The 17848-nt window shown below is 39.4% G+C and overlaps 1 long non-coding RNA gene across 1 annotated transcript; it reads right to left on the bottom strand.

Moving 5' to 3' along the window:
• Window positions 1-15214: 15214 nt before the first annotated feature.
• LOC143856916 (uncharacterized) lies at window positions 15215-16383 on the bottom strand. The gene is made up of 4 exons (XR_013238430.1): window positions 16303-16383; window positions 16074-16119; window positions 15789-15912; window positions 15215-15584 (listed from the first exon to the last, which is right to left on the bottom strand). It is a non-coding gene; the product is annotated as an uncharacterized LOC143856916 (long non-coding RNA).
• Window positions 16384-17848: the final 1465 nt, after the last annotated feature.

Here is a 17848-nt window from a genome sequence, read left to right as displayed (position 1 = left end):
TGTGGGTTGTCCAATCACACATTTGCAAATGTTCACCATCATGTGTCAGCCTCAAGGCTTATCTCCTGAGCAAATGGCTCAATTGTTCCCAGTTTCCCTAACCAAGGTTGCTAGAAGATGGTTCATGGTCTTGGACAAAACTCGTTACAGGACATGGAAGGATATCGGCGAGCAATTCATCAGGCAGTTCAAATATGATGATGGGACAGAAATCACCAGAAAGGATTTAGAGAGAACAAAGCAAGACTCGAGGGAATCCTTTCTGATTTTTGTGAAAAGATGGAGGAGATTAGCAGCTCAGATGATGGAGCGTCCGTCTGAGGAAGAGCAAGTCCAGATAATCATGAAAAATATTTCCCCCCAGCTCCAATATCACATGTCTTTGCAATACTATCCAGACTTCAAACACTTCATAGTGGCAGGTACCCAGATAGAAGAGGCTATGGCTCAAGGTGTATTCAACCGTAGCAACCCAAACCCCAGAGATTTCAAAAAGTCCCCTCCAGCCCAAGTCAATAGCATTTCCCGTTCCAGTGCTCAATCCTCTAGGTCCCAAGAACCTCTAGTAATGGACTATGCTCAAACCGCAACCGCACCTCGGCAACAAACCCGGGTAGAATTTACCCCTCTCCCCATTCCATCTTCAGAGGTGCTTAAGCAGTGTCTGGCTTCAGGTCGCATAACCTTACCTGCCATCCGGCCTCCACCCAATCCTCTACCTGCAAATTGGCGAGCTGACCTACACTGTGAGTACCACAGAGGTCCTGGTCATCTTACTGACAACTGCATTGCCTTGAAATATAGAATCCAGAAACTTATTGATGAGAAAGTCATTGCATTCCAGCCAAGACCCAATGTCACCCAAAACCCGCTACCCGGTCATGCTAATCCTCCCGCTGCCGTTAATGCCATAACCATAGGAGATCCTGAGTTTGACCCTCTCACCCTCATATGTGCTTTAGAACCCATTCCTGAACCCCAAATCGTCTTCTGTGATGAATCATACCTGAGGGAGTCTGTACCTCCCTTGGTAATCACCTATGAGCCACAAGTCCCTCAAATTATCACTTATGATGAGCCTGAATTAAGTGAAGTCAGACATGTGACAAGGGGCGGAAGAATTTTCAAACCTGTTGAATTGAGAGTCGAGAATCCAGGGGCATTAGCTCGAGGAGAGGAGCCGCAATATGTGAAAGACCCGGACGATGAAGTTGTGCAGCAATTGAAGAAAACACAGGCTGTTATATCTGTTTGGGGGTTGTTGATAGCATCGAAGAAACACAGAGAGGCTGTGTTGAAAGAATTGAATACCACACAGGTGTCCTCACAAATATCTCCAGAGCAACTAGCTGAGGTTGTCGCTCTGACCCAGGCCACCAGGGCCATTAGTTTCTCAGATCAGGAGCTGCCTCCTCAAGGTCGGAATCATACTAGAGCTCTTCATGTCACTATTATCTGTGGAGGCAAGAAGGTGCCATCTGTGTTGATCGATAATGGATCTGCGTTGAATGTGTGTCCATTAAGAACTGCCATTACCTTGGGTTTCGGTCCCACTGATTTTGCCGAATCAACCCTTGGTATCCTCGCATATGACAACACCCGCAGAAATGTGGTCGGAATCCTTACCACCAGGATCGTTGTAGGCGGTCAAGAATTTGAGGTGGAATTTCAGGTTATCGATATCAAGGCCTCGTTCAATATGCTTCTGGGACGTCCCTGGTTGCATAAGGAATGTGCTGTGGCTTCAACCCTTCACCAAAAATTGAAGTTCATCAAAGATGGAAAATTGATCACTGTCAGAGGTGACGAAGAGCCAGAAATAGGGCAGATAACAGGAGAAGCTCGGATCCTTCCAGTTACAAAAGCAGATGATTACAACTTGAATGGTTTCGCATTCGATGTTACTGCTATTTCCTATGAAGATGCCTCTCGGGAGGAGTTGTATTTGCCTTTTGCCATCAGTCCTGTGGTTGCCAAGATGATGAGAAAAATGAACTACTTTCCGGGTATGAATTTAGGCCGTGATCCAAGCAAAGCGTCTCACTGGCGCCCAATCAAAGCAAACTCTGGAGTTTTCGGTCTTGGGTATATACCTACTGAGGAGGAGGAGGAATCCATGAAAGAATTGTTGAAATTGAAGGAAGAAATCCGCCGCACTGGAAGGGTACTCCCGATGACTCCATATTCCTTATCAATGAATGGTCACTTTATCAAAGAAGGTGAGACTTCTCCATACTATGGGTTTTCTGAACCATGGTATGACTCAGTAACAGGGATCATGATACCGGGTTTTGAAATATTCAGTGGCCTTGCTCTCCCAGAAACAGAACCGCCGGTATATTGTGTTGAAAAAACTGTTGAGGATTGGATAGTCTGCCTTGAGCCAGATATGTTGGGGTCTTTGTTCGAAGAAGATGTGCCTGATGTTGTTTGTCAGGAGTTGCCCGTTTTAGATCATTCTAAAAAGCAAGAAGAGACTGACTGTGAAGATGTGCTAGTGGCGGTTATTCAGGACGATGCTACCTTTACTGAACCTCAGAGTCAGATTGCACCTGCAACAGAAAATCTTTCCAACTGGAGTTCTGATATTTTTCCATCTTATTTTATGGCTAAGTCAAGTCTAGTCAAGCCAACTGAATCAGTGTCAGTGCCTAGTCCAGGCGAGTCGTTTTCTGAGTTTATTTACTATATGAATCCTGAGCCTGTTCAGGATGAGTCCAAGAATAATGATGTAACTTCTTTCAATTCAATGAAATCCGATTCTCAGTATGTCTCTGTGTTTGCTTCTGACTTTAATAATGATAACACTCCCTCCTCAGACGAGGAAGAAGGGATCGACGAAACTCCCCTTGAATTGCAGCATATGCTCAAACAAGAGGAGGAACGCCGAGCCCAGCCTCTTAAAGATGAAATCAAAATTATAAACATCGGAACAGAAGATTTAATACAGGAAATACGAATTGGAAATACTCTATCCTCTGAAGAGCGCGATGAATTAATAAACCTACTTAAGGAATATAAGGAAGTTTTTGCCTGGTCCTACAAAGATATGCCCGGGTTGAGCGAAGACATTGTTCAGCACAAGCTACCTTTGTTGCCAGGAATTAAACCTAAAAAGCAGAAGCTAAGGAGAATGAAGCCCGAATGGGTCTTGAAAGTAGAAGAAGAGGTTACTAAGCAGTTGAATGCTGGGTTCCTACAAGTGGTGGAATATCCAGAATGGCTTGCAAATATAGTACCTGTACCGAAGAAAGATGGAAAGGTGAGAATGTGTGTAGATTTCAGAGATCTGAACAAGGCAAGTCCGAAAGACGATTTCCCTCTACCACATATCGATATCTTGGTAGACAATACGGCCGGGCATGAATTACTATCCTTCATGGATGGTTTCTCGGGCTACAATCAAATTAAGATGGCACCCGAAGACATGGCTAAAACCTCGTTCATTACACAATGGGGGACATATTGCTATCGGGTAATGCCATTTGGTCTTAAGAATGCTGGTGCAACATATCAAAGAGCAGCTACAGCTTTACTCCATGACATGATACATCGAGAAGTCGAAGTTTATGTCGATGATATGATTGTAAAAGCCAAGGAAAGGAGAGATCACATCCCGAACCTCAAGAAGTTCTTTGAAAGAATACTCAAATACCAGCTTCGCTTGAATCCTAGCAAGTGTGTATTCGGGGTTACCTCTGGTAAGTTGCTTGGATTCATGGTGAGTCAAAGGGGCATAGAGGTGGATCCTCAGAAAATTAAGGCTATCCAGGAGATGCCGCCACCTAGAACCGAGAAGGAAATACGGGGGTTCCTAGGAAGGATACAGTTCCTAAGACGATTCATTGCTCATCTGACTTCAACTTGTGAACCTATCTTCAAGCTATTAAAGAAAAACTCTTCCAAAGAGTGGACGGAGGAATGTCAACAGGCCTTCGAGAAAATAAAGCAAAGTTTGTCTGAACCACCGATAGTAGCACCAGTAATACCGGGGCATCCATTGCTGCTTTACTTGTCAGTAACAGAAACCACAATGGGCTGTATGTTAGCACAGCAAGATCCGGAAACCAAGCATGAAAAGGCTGTATACTATCTTAGTAAGAAGATGTTGGAGTACGAACAGAAGTATACTGTCCTAGAAAAAACCTGCTTAGCTTTGGTTTGGGCTACTCAGCGACTCAGGCATTACCTTTTATCACATAAGGTCTTGCTCCTATCAAGGATGGATCCTCTGAAATATCTCTTTGAAAAACCAGCCCTGACAGGTAGGACTGCCAGATGGTTGTTATTGTTGTCTGAATTTGACATCACCCATGTAACCCAAAAATCAGTAAAGGGCCGAGCCATTGCTGAACAATTGGCAGAAGCACCCCAAGAAGAAAATCAGCCTTTCAAGACGATGTTCCCAGATGAAGAGATCATGATGGTAGAAGATGAATATCCAGAAACTGGTTGGACCCTCTATTTTGATGGAGCAGCAAACCAAACAGGACAGGGAGTAGGGGCATTGCTTGTGTCACCTCGAAATGAGCATGTTCCCCTTGCCGTTAAGTTACAATTCAATTGCACCAACAATATGGCAGAGTATGAAGCATGCATTGTTGGGCTTGAGGCTGCATTGGCCTTAGGCATAGAGAATCTTGACGTATATGGAGATTCAATGTTAATCATTTGCCAAACCCAAGGAGAATGGAGAACCAAAGAAGAAAAGTTGCTGCCATATCATGAATACTTGGATGTTCTCGCTAAGCAATTCCAGCACATCACTTTCAGTTATTTGCCAAGGTTGAAGAATAGATTCGCCGATGCCTTAGCGACGTTAGCTTCTATGATTGACATACCTCACAATATGAAGATGAGGCCCATCACGGTTCAAGAGCAATGGGCTCCTGCATATGTTGATGCTATAGAGATAGCTGCAAGATGTCCCGATGGTAAACCATGGTATACGGACATAAAGAACTACATCTCGGGCCAGGGGCATCCCAATGAGGCGTCGAATAAGGAGATAAGGACTTTACAGAGATTGGCAGTTAACTTTGTCATTTGTGGAGGAGAGTTATATCGACGGTCTTTCGATGGAATTCAACTCTTATGTGTCACTGAAGATCAGGCAGAAGAAATTCTCGCAGATGTTCATGAAGGGGTGTGTGGACCTCATATGAATGGGAAGATGTTGTCAAAGAAGATCCTACGTCTGGGGTACTATTGGCCAACATTGGAAGCAGATTGTCACACATTTGTGAAGAAATGCTATAAATGTCAGATACATGCGAATCTCATCCATGTACCACCTACCGAATTGCATTCTCTTACTTCTCCTTGGCCGTTTTCGGTATGGGGAATTGACATTATTGGCAAAATTTCCCCTAAGTCATCCAGTGGTCATGAGTACATACTCGTTGCAATTGACTACTTCACTAAGTGGGTTGAGGCCGCTTCTTATGCAAAGCTTACATCCGCATCAGTTGCTAAATTCATACGAACCAACATCATATGTAGATATGGGATTCCCCATGAACTTATCTCAGATAACGGATCTCATTTCAAGAAAGAAGTTATCATTCTTTGCGAAGAGTTCAAGATTAAGCATCACAAATCCTCACCTTATCGGCCGCAGACAAATGGAGCAGTGGAAGCTGCAAACAAAAATGTCAAGACTATCATTAGCAAGATGTCAGAAACTCATAAGGATTGGTCGAATAAGTTGCCGTACGCCTTGTGGGCTTACAGAACATCAATTAGAGCTTCAACTGGGGCAACCCCTTACTCTCTTGTTTATGGTATGGAAGCAGTGCTACCTGTAGAGATTCGTGTACCTTCGCTCCGAGTATTGACTGAAGTCAAGTTGCCAGAAAATGAATGGGCAGACGCCAGATATAAAGAGCTGAATATGCTAGATGAAAAGAGGTTAAAAGCGCTTTACCATGTGCAGGGTTATCAGCGCAGAATAGCCCGGGCTTTTAATAAAAAGGTTAAAATCAGAGATCTCGAAGAAGGCAATCTTGTTCTAAAAGAAAACCGAGCACCAGTGTTTGACCCAAGAGGTAAATTCAAGCCTAATTGGTCAGGGCCATACATCGTGGACCAAATCTTACCCGGAAAAGCCGTCAAGCTCTGTAATTTAAATGGAGAAATATTGTCGGAACCAACAAATCTTGATCAACTCAAGAGGTTCTATGCTTGAACACCAGAAGGCCGTCTTTTGGCCGAATAAAACCCAAATTCATAACCCAAAATCAAAAAATATATAACCTTTTGCAAACCCTTTCGAGCCTACATAAAATTTTCCTTCAAAACCCAATGTACTAGGGGCATTCCCCTGAACTACGCATGACCTGATTCCTACACTGGGATACGTAGGCAACCTGTTCACAGGTTCGGTCGAAACTCTTGCAAAACCTTAAGCCATTCTTTGAAAAGCTCTACCTCACCTGTAAAGTCCTTTTGGTGTTTAAAAAAAAAAAAAAAAAAAAAAATGGAGCTTGAAGATCCGCTAGATTGAAAACCTGAAAAGGCGATCTAGGCAAAATTTAGGATCATTCCTCTGCTAAGTTGAAAACCTGAAAAGGCAGCTTAGGCAAAAGTTAAGGGGGTAGCCTGCTGAGTTGAAAACCTGAAAAGGCGATTCAGGCAGAAGTTAAGGTTGAACGGTCCGCCAAGTTGAAAATCTAAAAAGGAATACTTGGTCGTGGTAAGATGGGGTTCACGCCAGAAGAATTACATCGACCTCTGAACTCTCAGTAGGTCAGGCAAAAATAACAATGATTCCCGAAACTAAGGGCATTAATTTCAAAACAATCCGAAAGTTGATAGAAGGATATATGAAGTATCACTGTCTTAAAAAATAAGTGAAGATGTTTATCAGTGGAGAAACATTCTTTAAAAGAGGCTAACCTAACCCAAAAGAAAATACTGATAAGTCAGAAGCATCACGAGATCACTTGAGTAATCTTTCTTATTTTGTCTTTTTATTACCAATGTCTGTGGTTCTATTTTTAGAAAAATTTACAAATGCTATTTTAAAGAATTGTTGTAGGATGCAATCACTCTGAAGGCAGGTTCATTAACGGATTCCGAGAAACTTGGAAAAGGTGCGACTGTCACGAATGGCGAAAAATCTCTGAAGAATGATCTCTGGTCAATAACTAGAAGAAAGTTAGAGTGCCTCAAATTGGGGCAGGATGCTAATGAAGTGGCATCTCATATTCAAGCTTTGAAAGACCTTTGCTGCATGGTGGTATTGAATCATTTGCTTCCAAAGTTGTTAATTGGGGATTTCAGTTCCATTTCCCTGATAATCTTTATCAAAACCCAAACTTTCTTATCTTTTTGAGTTCATTCGAAAATGTTCTCTTATTCTCTTTGAGCATCATACAAATGTGATGTCTCATTTCCATGGAACTCCGTAAAAATACGGTGTTCCATTCTCTTCGAGTCCATACAACTATGGTCTCTTATTCTCTTTGAGCATCATACAAATGTGATGTCTCATTTTCTTGGAACTCCGCAAAAATACGGTATTCCATTCTCTTCGAGTCCATACAATTATGGTCTCTTATTCTCTTTGAGCATCGTACAAATATGATGTCTCATTTCCTTGGAAGCCGTACAAATACGGTATTTCATTCTGAGATCATTCAAAAATGTTCTCTTATTCTCTTTGAGTATCATACAAATGTGATGTCTCATTTCCATGGAATTCTGTAAAAATATGGTGTTCCATTCTCTTCAAGTCCATACAACTATGGTCTCTTATTCTCTTTGAGCATCATACAAATATGATGTCTCATTTTCCTTGGAAACCGTACAAATGCGGTATTTCATTCTGAGTTCATTCAAAAATGTTCTCTTATTCTCTTTGAACATCATACAAATGTGATGTCTCATTTCCTTGGAACTCCGTAAAAATACGGTGTTCCATTCTCTTCGAATCCATACAACTGTGGTCTCTTATTCTCTTTGAGCATCATACAAATATGATGTCTCATTTCCTTGAAAGCCGTACGAATACGATATTTCATTCTGAGTCCATTCAAAAATGTTCTTTTGATTCTATTTGAACGTCGTACAACAATGATATCTCATCCATACGAATATGACATCTCTTACTCTCTTGAAAGTCGTATAAATATCTCATCCTTCCTCGTCTATTCAAAAATAGTCTCTTATTCTTCTTTGGGATCCATACAAATATGGTTGCTCATTCTTTGGGAAACCGTACAAGGATGGTGTCTCATTCTGATATCTCATTCCTTGTGGGCCTGTATAACTACGGGGTCTCATTCTTATCAAATCCATACAGATACGTCTCTTAGCCCTTTGACCTCGTACAAATGCGAGGCTTCATTCTGGTTGAATCCATTCGAAATAATATCTCATGTCCTTTGAATCCATACAAATATGGAGCCTTGTTTTATCTGAGCCCATTCAAAAATGATGCTTCGTTCTCTTCAAAAAAAAAAAAAAAAAAAAAAAAAAAAAAAAACAAAATTTAAAAAAAAAATATAATAATAATAAAAAAAAAAAAAACTTTCGAAAGTCCCATTATTCTCTCTGAGACGGTTTGAAAATGGCGACTTGTTTCCTCTGAAACCGTTCAAAAACGGTATTCCTTTCCCTCCTAAAATCCATTTGAAAATGGTATCCCATTCCTTCATTGCCTGTTCAAAAACGGCGCCGCATCTTTTATTCTGGATTGCAAGATCTTTCCATTCAGAATAAATCCGATTCTCCGCTATTCTAAACTGCCATCTCATGGTATTTAGAGTAAGTGCTTTTTGATATATGTTCAAGTTCTAGGATTTCATCTAAGGTCTTGCATTATATTAGGTTGCGTTGTGTTTAGAGAGTCCTTTGTCGATTAAAGCTACGCAAAATGGTTTTGTCATTCTTTGCTTTGGTATTCGATAACTACATCATCTCTACCAAAGAGGGGCATCTGTAGACACCCCATTTTGATTCGTTTTAATCAACAAAGAAGTTAGTGTGATGTTGTCGAATTCTAGTGTTTTCCATTCCCGTGTTCGTCCCTTATGCTTTCTCAATCTTTCCGATCTATTCTGCAATGTTCCGCATTTTTCTTTTCGCTAGTGTTGAGGATGGTTATTCAGGAGAATCCAAGCTAGGGGAGAATTCAGACCCATTCGGTGGGCCCGCATTGGACATTTATTGGAGCTTGGACCGTCGGTGGGCCCGTATCGGATATTTGTTTAAATTTGGATCAATCAAGGGGCCCGCATATTGTTTCAATGAAAATAAGTGTTAAACCTTCTTCGATCCAACACCTAAAGATGATCATCAAGAGAACGGTCAAGATCTCAGAGAAGTCGTTTTAACAACCAATTTTGAAATGATCATCAGGTTGAGTTACTCAGGTCAGCCCATTGAAATGATTTAGGAGGACACAACCTACTTAGGTAGGGGACCCATCAATTGGATGGTCTGGATCGTCATAGAGGAATGATTTGAGGGGGCACAACCAATTTACATTGCGACCCACCATTTGAACGGTCAAGATCATCAATTGTCGCCCATCAAATGGACGGTTCGGATCATCAAATGGGAGTGATTTAAAAATGGGGTAACATATTCACATTTTGATCTATTGGATGGTTTGGATCAGCCCATAGGATTGATTAGTGGAGCACAAATTAAATCACATCGCAGCCCACTATTTGAACGGTCAAGATCATCAATTGTCGCCCATCAAATGGACAGTTCGGATCATCAAATGGGAGTGATTTAAAAATGGGGTAACATATTCACATTTTGATCTATTGGATGGCTTGGATCAGCCCATAGGATTGATTAGCGGAGCACAAATTAAATCACGTTGTCGCCCATCAAATGAACGGTTCAAATCATACTTTGGAGTGGGGCATATGATTTTATGCACAATTGGGAATTTGGTCACATATGGGACCCACTTGGGTTATCTTTTACCTACTCAAAAGGACTTTAAAAAACATGCATGGGGCCACACACATGTCAAAATTCAATGTCCACAATGGTGGCCACCTACCATGGAATATGTCCACAATGGTGGCCACCTACCATGGAATAAGTCCACAATGGTGGCCACCACCCTCCCATTCCTTTGCTATAAATAGTTCAATGAGGGAGAGTAAAAGGGACAACTCATTTCTCTTCTATGATGTGTTCTAACAAAGTTGCTATACCCCTCTCTTAAAAACAAAAACCCTTTCTCTCTCTCTCTCTCCCCCCATTCAAAGTGAGGAGAACAAAGAAGAAGAAAAAAAAAGATCAAGAGGAAGAAGAGCGGAAGCGATCGCACATAGGCGGGATTCTCGTGTTTTTTTCGGCTTTTGGATTCGGCAAGGAACTCATCACAGGTAGGTACACTGTTCTCGGAATTTTTCAGAATTATTTGGTATACATGATTTTTAACGAAGAAAACTAAAAGATATACTAAACAGATTCCAAAAATACTGAAATTTCGTGGGAAAATAATATGTTACTGATTCATTTTACCATGAATTTGTAAAGATTTTTGGAGTTTATTTGGTATATTATTTAATGTTTTCTTTGAAAACTATCAGATTTTAGGATAATTTGTACTAACATCAGATCATCATTAAAATTCATAAACTTTTTACAGAAGTCTTATATTTCACATTTCTTTCTGCTGTAAAAGTTTCAAGTGATTTGGATCTGGTTTCATGTGTGGTGTAGTGTTAATTCATAATCTGGGCTGAAAATTGAAAAATCCGAAGTCAGTAGTAAATAATTTCTAAAATTCATGAAAATCTCACTGCATGCTATTTATATTCATATCTTATTTCTGTAGAAATTTCATAGAATTTAGATTTATATTTCTACTAGTTTCTGTGTTAATTGTGCAATCTGGTCATTTAATTGTTTAATCAAGATTAAATGTGAAATTAATGTAAAAATCTGCAAAACTCATACAGTAAGCTACATACATTCCCATCTTGCTGCTGTAAAAAGTTCAACTTATTTCGAATTTGTTTGCAATAATTTCACTTGTAAAATCACTCATATGCTTAAAATTGATAAAATCCATTGAAAATTCGAAATTAATTAAAAATCATTGTGAAAATTTCCAAAGAACTTTAAAATTCTGTCACATGTTCACTCCTTAATCCATTGAAACAGAAATTTTAGGATCTTTAGATTTCCCTGGAAAAATGGCCAGTGTATCCATAATCGTATCCCAATTGCAATCAATCTTTGACAATTTGAATATTTAAGCTATAACATGCTATTGGCTCCGAGGTTACTGTCCACGGAAATCCTGAGATTTGCCAGGCAATAAGATGCTATAACCTAAGTACTAAATTGCACAAGGAAAGAGCGCACGATTCCCTCCTTTGGATGCCATTCTGGGCCGAAATTGGTGAACCCTAGAACCATTGATATTCCTTAAGTGTCCAAAAACTGAAAATCCTTAAAATCTGAAATTCGTTAACCTCAAGAACTCAAATCGATTTATCTTGTGTCTTTCGGAACCATTGGATCATGGTTTCCGATCTAAGAACCATTAGAGCCCAATTTAGGAACCCTGGTGTCAGGTCGTGTCCTAGGTTTTAGGGAGTCCTAGAGTTAGGAGTCCAGCCTCATCACGAACGTTTGTTATGTATAACAACCGTGCCATAGGTCTAGTCACACTAGTCACCCAATCTTTCCTTAAGACAAGCCTAGTAAACTAGGATGTAGGCAAACCTGCATTAGTCTAAGGAACAATTTGCATTTAGATAAGAATCATATAGCATCTCAGATGAAATCCTAAGATAATAAAATCTTCAACTTGAATTAAATAACTTCTCCTAAAACTGTTGAAACAGTCAATCCCGTCTAGGTCGGTGTCTTAGTTGAGTTAGGCATATGTAACTTGGCTTAGGTGCACCGAACTACGTCGACTCTGATCCCAGTAAGGCTTGGGTACGTAGGCAGCTTGGATGTCTGATGGCATACCACCCGCGAGTCGGCACCACAAACAAATTGTGGTGTTTTGTATATTAATTTTCTTGTAAATGCTTAATCAAATCACTTAGGATTTTCCATGAAATTAGAATTCTAGGAGAACTTTCACTTAGAATGAATCCAGACAAATTAATAAATCAAGATACACATCTAGGATTCACATTAAAATTAGATCATAGGATGCATGTCACTTAGTTCGCACATTAACATAGAGTTGAATGAGCCATTTAAAATAAATTTAAAAGAATTAGCTTTTGGAATCGAAGACCGATTATCGGGCAGGAATGGTGCATGTGGCGGATAACTCCCCATACCTTCCATTCTCGTAACCAGGTAGCGAGTCTAGATTTCTGGTTAATTACGGGTCCTAGATCCCACATCTAGGTGGCGACTCTGTCAGTCTCTTTCGTGTGGAATTCGGATTGCCTTAGTGATCCCAAGTTCACAGGAAAGATTAATTTCAAATCAACATTAAAATGCACACGCCAATCGCGTGGGTACGAGAGACCAAGAGAGAGAGCGCGGCGGCTCGCGCCCCACCCCTCTCGCGGGATCGGGTCCCACAAGCCTCGGTTACTATGTTCCCTTCGGCTACAATGTCACTTCGGATACTATGTTGCCTTCGTATATAATGTCGCCTCAGACACAATGTAGCCTCGGATACTATTTTCTTTCGGATAAAAGGTAGCTTTAGATACAATGTCGCCTTAGATATAATGTTGCCTCGGTTATAAAGTCGCTTCAGATACAATGTAGCCTCGGATACTATGTTGCATTCGACTACAATTTCCCTTCGGATACTATGTCGCATTCAGATACAATATAGCCTCGGATATAAAGTCACCTCGGATACAATGTTGCCCTTCGGCTATAATGTCAGATCGGATACTATGTTACCTTCGGATATAATGTCGCCTTTGGTTACTATGTCGCCTTCATATACAATGTCGCGTCGGATACAATGTTCCCTTGGATATAAAGCCGCCTCGAATACAATGTAGCCTCGGCTATTATGTTGCCTTCGGCTACAATGTCGCGTCAGATAATATATCGCCTTCGGATATAATGTCGCCTCGGATACAATGATGCCTTCGAATAGAAGGTTGCCTTCGGATACAATGTCGCCTTTGATTAAATGTTGCCTCGAATATAAAGTCACCTCAGTACAATGTTGCCCTTCGGCGACATTGTCGCTTCAGATAGTACGTTGCCTTCGGATATAATGTCGCCTCGGGTACAATATAGCCTCAGATACTATTTTGCTTTCGGATACAAATTTGCTTCGAATACAATGTCGCCATTTGATACAATGTTGCTTGGGATACAATGTTGCCTCGAATATAAAGTCGCCTCGGATATACTGTAGCCTCGGGTATCATGCTGCCTCCGGGTACAATGTAGCTTCAGATACTATGTTGCCTTCGGATATAATGTTGCCTCTTATACAGTGTAGTCTCGCAACTATTTTGCTTTCGGATTTAATGTCACTTCGGATACTATGTTGCCTTCGGGTACAATGTCGTCTCGGATAAAATGTCGCTTCATATACAGTCGCCTCGGATACAATGTAGCCCTTCGGCTACAATGTCGTTTCGGATACTAAGTTGGCTTCGGATATAATGTCTCCTCGAAAACGATGTAGCCTCGGATACTAGTTCACTTTGGATACTGTCGCTGTCGCATACAATGTCGCATCGGATACAATGTTGCCTCGGATATAAAGTCGCCTCTGATATAATGTAGCCTCGGTTACTATGTTTCCTTTGGCTATAATGTCGCTTCGGATACTATGTTGCCTTGAGATATAATGGCGCCTCAGATACAATGTAGCCTCGTATACTATTTTCTTTCGGATAGAAGGTTGCTTTGGATGCAATGTCACCTCAGATACAATGTAGCCTCGTATACTATTTTCTTTCGGATACAAGGTCGCTTCGGTTACTTTGTTGCCTTCGGATACAATGTCGCGTCAGATACAATGTTGCCTCGGATATAAAGTCGCCTCGAATACAATGTAGTCTCAGGTATTATGTTGCCTTCAGCTACAATGTCGCTTCGGATACTATATTGCCTTCGGATATAATGTCGCCTCGGATACAATGTTGCCTCGAATATAAAGTAGCCTTGGATACAATGTAGCCTCGGATACTATGTTGACTTCGACTATAATGTCGCTTCGGATACTATCTTGGCTTCGGATATAATGTCGCCTCGGATACAATGTAGCCTCTGATACTATTTTGCTTTCAGAGCCAGGGTCGCTACGGATACTATGTTGCCTTTGGATATAAGGTCGCCTTGGATACAATGTTGCCTCGGATATAAAGTCGCCTTGGATACAATGTTGCCTCGGATACCGTGTTGCCTTCGTGTACAACGTCGCTTCGGATATAATGTCGCTACAAATACAATGTAGCCTCGGATACTATTTTTCATCGGATACATTGTTGCGTCCTATACAATGTAGCCTCAGATACAATGTTCTAAAAAAATGCCTACAATCCAAACAGGGCCTTAGTCAATTTACTGAAGCATATGCCTGATTTTAGATGTACAAAGGGTATTTAAACCGGTGACTCATTTGCTAAAACTACAAAACATAAATATATGCTTAGCAACCAAAGTAAGATTGACCCAAATGAAGTTTCCACATGATGTCGCAGATGGGGGTGCGCAGAGATTATAGAATATTTAGAGGGGTATCATTATAAATCGAAGGTCCCTCTAATTAAAATATGAACTGCTATGGTTGAAACCCAAGATCGCGCTAATTTTAGTAGAATTAACTTTCTATATAGGAAATCGTACGTGATGGGTCGTTTTATTCCCACAATTAGCAATTAGAAAATCTATAGATGTTTATCATTATACTTAAAACACATCTGCAAAACCAGTTAGGGAAATGATATTATGTTTGATATGCTTCGGAGTGTTGTAGCTGAAAAATAAAAAATCTTAGAAATAAAATACACATTTATAAGAAACATAATAAACGATGTGAACCTACAAACTGTTAAACTGTGTGGACTATGATTTACCTGAAATAGTGCTGATGCTAAAGATACTAAAGTCTAATTGATATAAACTAAATGGACAGGCTCCTCGATAGGACACACCATCCCTCACCAAAGATTCTATCAAAACCATACCAACTTCGAGATATCTAGAGACCCAAGAATAGCATATGTGAGTGGTGGCACAAAGATTGAATCTGCACAAAACCAATTATGACAAAAAAATTACAAAATTGGTCCATAACAAAGATCATCATTGGAAGAAACAGTAAATAGAATGAGGACAGTAGGGTCCAATAATGGCATTCAATTAAAAAACCTAAAAAGTCCCAAAAATATGGCAAGAACTAACCCAGAAAACCCCGAAGCGAAGATTAAAGAGGAAATATCACAATTAATAAAAGAACCCCAAAAAAGGAGATTCAGAGAATAATAGCCACTAAAAGATACTTTAGATGCACATTCAAGGGTTTTGATATCTTTCTTCAAGGGCTTGAAGACTTCAGCCTGAAATGTAGGAACTTTAGGAGCTTTTCCTTCTCTCTCAGCTTCCTTAGAAACTTGAAAATTAGGTGGCTTAGAGAAAACTGCAAGAACAAATATCTGCATATGAAATTAAAGAATAAACAATCAATTAGAGAATAAAACCAAATGAAACTAAACTAAAGAATAAAAACAAATGAAAATACCAAACAATAGAAAATTGTTTTTGATTTTGTGAAATAATGTAACAATCTTCAGGGATATACCAAAAAAGAACAAAAATCAGTAGGATTGAAAAGAGAATTTAAAGAAGAAAAAGCTAACCTCTTTTAAAGCCAAAATAAAAGCTGTTGAAGAGCAGGAACCCATCTCCCAATTATAGCCAACTACAAGATCTCATCTCTAACTTACCCACTACTAATGATTGAAGAACAACCATTGATTAATTCTGACAGTTGGAAAATAAAAAAGTTAGATACAGAACAGCAAACCCTAGAACAACCCACCTAGAATCCCTTCATCATTTTCCCATAAAGAAACAAAAATAACAAAATAATAAGAAAAACCCAGATAGTAAAAAAGCGAAAAAGCAGGGGGGAAAGAGACTACCTCTATGTCTATCCGAAAGCCTCTTCATCTCCATCTTTTAGGATTTCTACAGAAAATAATATACATGTCAATAGCACATCTCATGAGTGGTAGAAGATAACTTTGAGAATGACAGAAATGGGAAAAAAAGAGAACAAAAAAAAGCCACCAAGAACCAAACAAATTCTTCTCCTGATTCTTCTCTTTTTCTCTCTTTTTCTTGATGTCTTTTGAGAATAAGAAAATAGACCTCTCGGAAAGAGAATTTCTGGTGATAGGATTTGAAGAAGAACTTCCAAAAGGGAGAGCGGACTTGGTATTATGGTTCCTGGGGATAGATGGAAGAGACCGAAGGACATGCATTCCGTTAAGTCGAGAAAGGGCTAAAAAATCTCAAAAATATCTCAGACAGAAGACACGTAGTACGGATAGAGATAAATAAATTACGGAGGGACGGTCTTGCCCATCCATATAGGCATAGTGGCATGCATCAGGTAAGTGTTAAACCGTAGAAATGTTGAACTATAATGTGTTAAATGGACAGAATCTACAAATAAATCAAAAAAATTAGTGCTTTTCTCTCCTGCTAGTAAGAGGAGGCCAACATGTGTCGATGAACAGTAAAAAACCCTTCCAGCTTATTATAGTAAATACTAGTAAGAAATCCCGTGCAATGCACAGGTAATATTAAATAACCGCAAGTGCACAGATCGTGTAAATACGGGTCGAACTCAGGGAAGAGCTTATTGTGATTTCTACGCTTATACTACTTAGAAAATAAACTTATGATATATTATTGCCTAGAATGGTCTCAGGATTTTCGTGGACTACAACCTCGGATCCAACAATATATTTACATTTATAAACTAAATAGATAAGGATCGAAAACAATAAAGAAACGATTACAACTTTTAATCCTTATATTTAGGCAAAGTAAACCAATAAAAATTTTTATTAATTAATTGTCTAATCTAATTAGAAAATAAAAATCTAAAATCTAAATTGATTGAAAAAACTACTAAAGTGAATTGAAATTTTATTGGAAAAGTAATTGAAAATCTAATTAAAACTTTAATTCGATTAAAATATTACTTAGAGTTAGAATCCACCATGGTTTTGGATTGGATTATTAATCAAACCAATTTTTGATTGTATTGAATCGCATAATTGATAGTTAAGTCTATGAGAGATAAGATCAAAGAACGTTATTTCCCATGAGTAATTTATCAACTATACTATTCAATTTTATTGAATATATAAGTATTTATAGTGTTTATCGGCAATTACTCATGCGAAAGGGAAAAGCCAATGGCATGAGTGATTGGGATCCAACAATTATAAATCCTTATATATGCTATTTTTTTACTCCAATGAATTTAATCAAAAACCTTTCTCCTTCCCCATGGTTTCACCTAAACCCTAAGTAGGTCGGATTTAGTTAAGCATAGAGAAGGGGAAAGAAGCAAAAATAGATAAGATAGAGAAGAGAATTGCCATTAAAGAACTTAGAAAGGAAAAGAAACAAAGAGAACTCTTCTTTAATTGAACTTGAAAACAAAAATACATCACATTGAAATTGAAATAAAAGATAAAATAAAGAAAACTTATTCTTTTTCTCCTTCAATGGTTGAATCATTGTCCTCCTTCAAGCCTTGATCTCGCCTTGGATTGAATCTTGAATAGTTGGATCAAAGAGAGAAAGGGATTCATCTCGTCGATACGAGTCCAACGGATCCGACCACACGCGAATCAGAGCTAAAACGAAGAAGTTATGGTCCGTTGAAGTTTTTTAAAAA

This window comes from Tasmannia lanceolata, unplaced genomic scaffold, assembly GCF_043159265.1.
Source record: "Tasmannia lanceolata isolate RefF3 unplaced genomic scaffold, GAP_Taslan_0.1 ptg000024l, whole genome shotgun sequence".
Taxonomy (NCBI): Eukaryota; Viridiplantae; Streptophyta; class Magnoliopsida; order Canellales; family Winteraceae; genus Tasmannia; species Tasmannia lanceolata.
This window is presented reverse-complemented; position numbering and strand designations above follow the sequence as displayed.